Below are 7,458 nucleotides of genomic sequence, written 5' to 3'. Positions count from 1 at the left end.
ACAGTTCAGTGGCCTTCAACGCACTCACACTGCTGAGCAAGCCTCCGTCTCCACTATTGTCCAGGCTGGAAGAAAATATCCAGTAAAACTCTGAAACTCTGTAGCCCAGTAAACAATCACTCCCTATTCCTTACTCCCCATGTCCCTGAGTCCCTTGTCCCAAAGTCTAGAATGCAGCCCCTTTGGCTTGATGTACTTGGGTCACCTCGACCAGACTTGCACCTGCCTCTGCATTCAACTCTCTGTCTCTTTGAATTTGACTGTTTTAGGTGTCTCATATGACTGGAATCATACAGAATTTGACCTATTGTGACTGGCTTGTTTCACTTTACATAATGTTCTCAATGTCATTCATCTTGTTGCTGTGTCAGAATTTCCTCATTTGTTAAGCCTGAGTAATATCCCATAGCATTTTTACACCATCATTTGTTTTCTTGTTCATCTGGTCATGTTTATCCCATGGCTATTATGAATAATGAGTCTGTGAACATGGGTGTACAGATATGCTTTTCAGTTCTTTTGGGTATATACCCACAAGTGGAATTGCTCTATTATACGATAGTTCTATTTTTTAATAGTTGAGGAATCAAATTTCCATTTTCCATAGTGTCTGTGGCATTCTTCTTTCCCACCAAAGAGTACACAAGCATTCCAGTTTCTCCATATCTTCACCAACACTTGTTTTGTGCATTTTTTTTGGATGGTAGCCACCCTATTACCCAAGAGGTGTGAGGTGATATTTCATTGTGTTTACGATTTGCAGGTTCTTTTGAAATGCCCAATTTTTTTCTCTTAAATTTCTTTCTCTTTTAATTATTTTTTTATGCCTTTGCTTTGCCACTGCTCTAATCTTTTTTTGAATCACCTATAGAGAAATAACAAATTAACATTTATTGTATGCTTTTTATATGCGAAGTGTTTCCTCTGTGTACTATGTAAGGATACAAGTTTATCATTATATCAATCCCATAAAGTAAATAGCATGAGTATCTACAGATACTGATAAGGAAGCTGAGGCACGAAGTAAAAAAATTCCTAAAATCATACAGCTAGTAAATAAGCAGAGCCAGAATTGAACTGAGAAAGTCTAGCTCCAGAGACCCTTGTCCCAAAGTCTAGAATGCAGCCCCTTTGGCTTGATGAACAAGGTCACCTTGACCAACTGCACCTGCCTCTCCAGCCCTTGCCCTTGTTCTGGCCCTTCCCACACCCCACTCCCCTTACCTCCTTCCCATTCTGCCCCTTGGCCATCTCCTCTTTGCCTGCTATGTCTGGGCTAGGTGCCCTTCCAAAGAGAGCTGGAGAGACAGCTAACACTGTACTTCACGTCACGTTATTGCAATGGACTCCTGTCTGCTTCCCATAGTGGAGAGTTCCTTGAGCACAGAAACCCAGGTTTTAAATCTCTAGGTTGCAACCTAGCCAAGTATCTGGTACATGGTAAATGCTTTTTGGTTTTGAGTTAATAAACAAGGAAAGGCCTAGACATGGATTGAGAGTAAGTACAAGAGCAGTGATTGCCCGGTGAGTAGTTTCCACCCAGGAATGTGGTTGGCGCCAGGAGTTGACAGTGAGCACCCACGTCCACATACAACAGAGCGGAATTAAGTGGAAGAGACTTGCTGGTGTGTTCCTCACCCTCCTGGACCTGATCTGGGACATGTGCCCTGTTTGTGCAGAGGAGACTGCCCAAATCCCACAGAAAGTGACAACACAAGCACTAACACAAATACATAGCATAGGTCAAAGTGACTTGGCAGTTTTAAAAATGTCAGAAATGAATGAATGTCTTCTTCCTTCCCTTCTCTTTCCGAGTACTTCAGTCGTTAAAGCCATGGTAGGACCCAGTGAGGCTATCACCCACGTGGCAGTGGGAAAATATGGTGGATGGAGCAGGAGAGGAGGCTGGTCTCTTTGAAGGACCACCCAGAACATTGTGGGCAGAGGATGGTATCACCAGGGAAGGGCAGCCTGGCATGGAAGGGGCCCAGCAGGAAGAGAAGGGCATCGGAGTGGGGAAGAGGGCAGTGGTCTTGGTAACAGTTGATGACATGGAGGCAACTGAGCAAATGTATTAAGAAGGATGGGAGCCAGGCTCTGATTAGTGTCAGAGAGGGGACTTCATGAGGAAAGGGAGAAAATCAGAATGAATCCTCTGATGTTAGATTGGAATTGGGGGTACCAGTGGGATTTCATGGTTTTCAACACATACAGCTCAACAAAGAAATAAATACAGATGTGCACACACACGCCTCCTAGCGCTGTTTACTGAGAGTCTGGGAACAGCGACACTCTAATTAATAATGAGCACACCTAGCAGTTAGATTTATGAGTCCAAATACTCTCCAGTAAGAGGAACTAGAGCTCCTTGGAGAAAGAGCTGGTTTTAAGGCTGGAACATCTTGTTGTACGGGAAGTAAGAAGTCTTCAAAAGAGGAGAGGGAAGTGTCAAATGACATGTTGAAAGTTAATTACAAATGAGATATTTACATCATCTCAGAGTACTTCTCTCCAGCACACTTATTAGTGTTAAAAAAAGGCAGGAGAGCAATTTTTCAGTGAAGAACCTGGCAGACACTCGTTTAATCAACTGGTCTCCTTGAAGATGAAAATTGTCTGCCTCCTTAGAGGATACAATGAGAACACAGCATCACTTTTGCGATATGTGATATTCTTACCAAGTTGTATAACTTGATTCTAAGCACGAGGAAATCCAAACTGAGAAAAATTCTACAAATTAACTTGGCTGGGTTTTTTTAAGTGTCAAGGTCACAGATGTTAGGGAAATACCAAAGAATAGTTGTATACTGGAGCAGACTAAGGAGACGTAATAACTAAATGCGACCCTTGATTCTGAAATACTCTTTTGCTACAAGGAACATTATAGGGACACTGGCAAAACTTGAATTGGACAGAAGTGTCAATGAGAATTGGTAATAACTTACTGGGGTTTGAGGATTAGATAGTCATAATATATTGACATTAATTTCCTGATTTTGCGATTGCATAGAATGTCTTTGTTTACAGGAAATGAACACTAAAGCATTTGGGTAAGATGAGACATCATTTTGACAGTCACTCTCAAAGCATTCAGCAAAAAAGTAGTACAAAATTCTTTGAACTGTGTTGTATGTGGAGATTTTCTACAAAGCTGAAAGTTTTCAAAATTGTATCTATATATAATGTGTGTTATATACATAATAGATGTATATAGACATCGAATCTACATCCACATTATAGCTACATCTACACGTGGTGACTATTGGGGTGGAATACAGTGTTTTCCAGACTCACCAGGACATAGGTATCCAGGGGGTGTTTTGGGTGCACAAAGCTTGGAGCAGCTCCCCAGAAGCAGAGTCAGGGCAAATCTGCTGAGGGGCAGGAGATGGGTATTCTCACTCCGCTCATTTATAAAGAATGGACAGATTCCTGGATAACTAGAAAGAGACACCCCACGATGTCTGCAGGGCTGGTCACGCCTTCTGCCTGGCAGCCCTGATGATGGGCTCCTCTGCAGAAACCAGAAGTGGGAATGCGAGAGTTCCTCTGTCCTCTCAGAAGTCCATGTGCCAACTAGGGACATGCTCTTCAGTGTTTATCTGGAATGTGCAGGGGACCCATATTCCTTTGACTTGGTCTAACGTGATAATAAAAACAACCTGTGCCTACCAGGCACCTTCTATGGGCTGGAAACTAGGATAAGTTTCGTTTGTTCTTTTTACCGTCATTACAGCGGCTCAGTATTGTCCCAGTTTATAGATGAGGAAATGAGGCTCCGAGAAGCTTTGTAACTTGGTTATCATCATGGACTACATTGCATTGTACCCCCCCACTCCCCGCCCAAGTTCCTATGTTGAAGCCCATTATCTCAGAATGGGACTGGATTTGGAGTTAGCCTTTAAAGCAGTGATTATATTAAAAGTAGGTGCCCTAATCTAATCTGACTGGTGTTCTCATAAGAGGAAGAAATTGATATACACAGAGGGACAATAGGGGCACATGTGCACAGAGGGGCGATCCTGGGAGGACCTGGGAAGAAGGTGGCATCTGCCACCAGGGAGAGTGGCCTGGGAGAAACCAAACCTGCCAATACCTTGATTTGGAACTTCTAGCCTCCAAAACTGGGAGAAAATGAACTTCTGATGTCAACCATCCACCCAGGCTGTGGCCATTCTCTGTGGCAACCCTAGGGGACTGTGATGGCCACGCTATGCCTCTAGTAGATAAGGGAGCTTGGGATTCAAAATCAAATCTGTCTTCTCTTCACTCTTCTAAACTATCTCCCTACACACAGGGTCTCTGTGGTAAAACCTCTTCCCCAGGCTGCCAGGCTGCCTTGAACACTCACGCCAAATCCCGCAGCCATAGCAGACACCTCCTTCATGGTCCCAGAGCAGGCGTCACAGTGATAGTTCACTGCACATAACTTGCACTGTTTGATAGAATTGAGGGAGGGCTCCTCTCGTCTGTATTCTCAGCCTCTCCCATGGAGCCAGACACATGGTAATTACAATAGGTCCTGGTTTTTTTTTTTTTTTTGAGTACTTAACATGAACTAGCAAAGGCTTCACATGCATTATCTCATTTCAACTTTAAACCGCCTCCATGAGGTAGGCATTATCATTTCCCCATTTGACTTATCAGAAAACTAAGGCCACAGTGGTTGGCTGAATTACTGCAGGACACAGAGCTAGTAGGTGGGGGTGTATTTGGATACTGGGATTCAAGTTCAGATGGCCTAACTCCCTAGTCTGTGCTCTTAACCCGCAACTCTGCTGTGGCAGTCAGGCCATACGTGGCCACTTATGTTGATCTGAGGGGACCTCCCCAATCCAAACTCCCACTTTCTGCAAAGCCCAAGCATGAAGCTCACCTCTTGTAGAGAGACTCCTCACATACAACTTCTGCATCCCAGCCCCCCATTGCCACTCCTTCAGCTCCTCAGTCATATAGTTTGCACCATGCCCTGGCATGTGACCCGAGTTGGACACAGGGAACGTAGTTTATCAGCATTTGTTGAACTGGATTCAATGGCCAGGAATGAAAGTAAACAGGGATAAATTACAAGTTGGCATATTGCACTGGAGATTGTCACTCTATTTCTGGATTTGCTAGGAGAGTTCCAATGTCTAAAATTCCATCCTCTCAACAGATCATTTGCCAGACTATGTGGCAGAGAATGTAGCCTGGTATTCGCTTTAGAAAGTAGAGTCACTATTCTACTGAACAGAGGCAGGCGCGGAGTCACTCACCTACCTACCCGCCCTGGGGTAAGTCAAAATTGCTCTGGACCTAGGTCCTCCATGGATTAAAAACCACAGTGGTGTTTCCTGGTCTAGCCCAGATGTGAGACAAATGACAAATACATGTTGAATCCTGACGTGCTATATTATATAGAAATCCAGTCACCATTAGTGGGGTTGCTTACATTTTTGTGGACCTGTTTGACCAGTAAAAAATACCATTCACAAATAGTTTTATTTTTGAAAGGAAAGAAGTTTTCCATAAAGACCAGTGCAGAAAAATAAAAAAATCAGGCAGAAAGAGCAGGTGTCCTTTCTGGAGTGTTTTGCAAAAGCTACCACTAGATCTCCTCAACAGTGTGTATGTGGGGGAGGCCAGGTTAGGGCAGGAGGCTGGGCTGGGGCAGAGGCAAAAGTTTCTTAAATTGCCTGAGACGCTGCCTGGTGGAGGACCCAGGTGTCTTACCTTTGCTGCACTGAGGATCAGTTTCCAGCTGAGTGAGGCCGCAGGGCACAGTCGTGTGGGCGCTGAGCTTTTCTGACTTAGTAGTTGCCCGGGGAAATTCTCTCTTTCCTGGTCCAGTCTTCCAGACAATGCATGAAAACCACTCCTCCTTGTACACTCTGGGGCTCATCGCCTCACCCCCTGCCCCTGCAGCAAGCCTTTGGGCAGAGCTGATCCTTAGCCTGAGTACAGCCTAGGGGGAGTTTCCAGGGACAGCAGCCCCCTTCTGAGCAGCCATCATTAACATCAGTGACAGATTTGTTCTGCTTTATGAGGGGCTGAGACTCCCTCCAACTTCCTCCTGCTCTCGCCAAAAGCCAGAATCCTTTTGTTCACCTTTAGGGCTGCCAAGTCAGGCCTACCGCACCCCTGGATGTTGTTTTCCTGCAGGCAATGGGAAAATGAGCTTGGAGCCAGAGAAGGGAAATCAACAAGGAAATAAACACAGGGTCACTGCACCTTCAGGTCATCATTAGGCCCGGGACACCATTGTGCTGGGACCAGTTTCTAAATTGGCAGGGACTATATGGCCTGTATGGGCCTCAGAATCATGGGCATCGTTTTATTTTTAAATATGCAAAGCAGCATGCACTGAATTCTATATCAGACAAATCAAGCCATCCTGTCTGGTTCCAACGCCTTGCCAAAACTTTCAAAGATTTTCCATAGGCAGTTTCTCATAACTGAATGTTGTCTAATGTCTGCAGACAAAGAAAAGAAATAAACAAATCAATGGCTTACGCCTCAAAGATATGAGATTGTTGTTGAAGAAAGGATTTCTTCTTACTCTTTCACATCATCAGCTAACATTTATCAAGTGCTTACTCTGTGCTAATTTCCTGTCCTGGCTTATTTTATTTAATTCTCAGCATTCTCTTATAATTCTACCCAGTATTTTATTTAATTCTCAGAATTCTCTTATAATTCTGCCCAGTATTTTATGTAATTCTCAGCATTAGAAAGACAAAATCATCTGTGCCAAGTGACTCAGCTAAATTTTAAAAATATAAAAATTGCCTGTCTGAAAGTGTGCTTTTCTGTCATTCTCTCCCACCTGTTGACTTAAGCACTTCAGTGGGCTGACAGCTCTGGGGATATCTTCAAACTCTCTGTTCTGGGCATAGAATTGTAAATAGAAATATGCATCATTAAGCAGGCTCTCCCAAAAGTTGTGAATGGATGCTCGCACCTAGGACACACATCATCCAGTCACCTCCTCACCCCAGTCCTTGCTAACCCCAGGTGCTACTGCTGGCTGCTGTCACCTGGCTCGACTCTGATTTACCAACAAGGAAGTAGACTGTAAATCCTTGCCCTCTGTGTGTGCTTTAGTCATGGCTGATCGTGAGTTTGTCCTTTTGACTCAGGGAGTCTAACAATTACAAGCTCCTTTTAATCAATAACCCGCAGAATGAGTGACACTAAGTTCCCAGCCTGGAAATGTCTACTTGGTGAGAAGAAATCAGGACATGTGTTTTCAGTTCTCAGATCACACACTGAAATTTCTTAGGGGGAGAGAGGAGGTTATTGTCCTCATCTTTACTTCCAATTTTCAGCAATTAGCTCTCCCGTGCCATGGCAGTTACCCAGGGCAGCTGGCTGCTTGTCAAAGAAAAGTAAACCCATTAATTAGGAGACAAGGAGATGCCTCCCAGTGGGGTCAGAGTTACCGTTTTTGTAAATATACGAGTTGCAACATCAGGGTGA

The sequence above is a fragment of the Talpa europaea genome (genome assembly GCF_964194135.1).
Source record: "Talpa europaea genome assembly, chromosome: 5".
NCBI classification, from domain to species: Eukaryota; Metazoa; Chordata; class Mammalia; order Eulipotyphla; family Talpidae; genus Talpa; species Talpa europaea.
The sequence above is the reverse complement of the archived record's forward strand: the minus strand, read 5'-3'. Positions refer to the sequence as shown.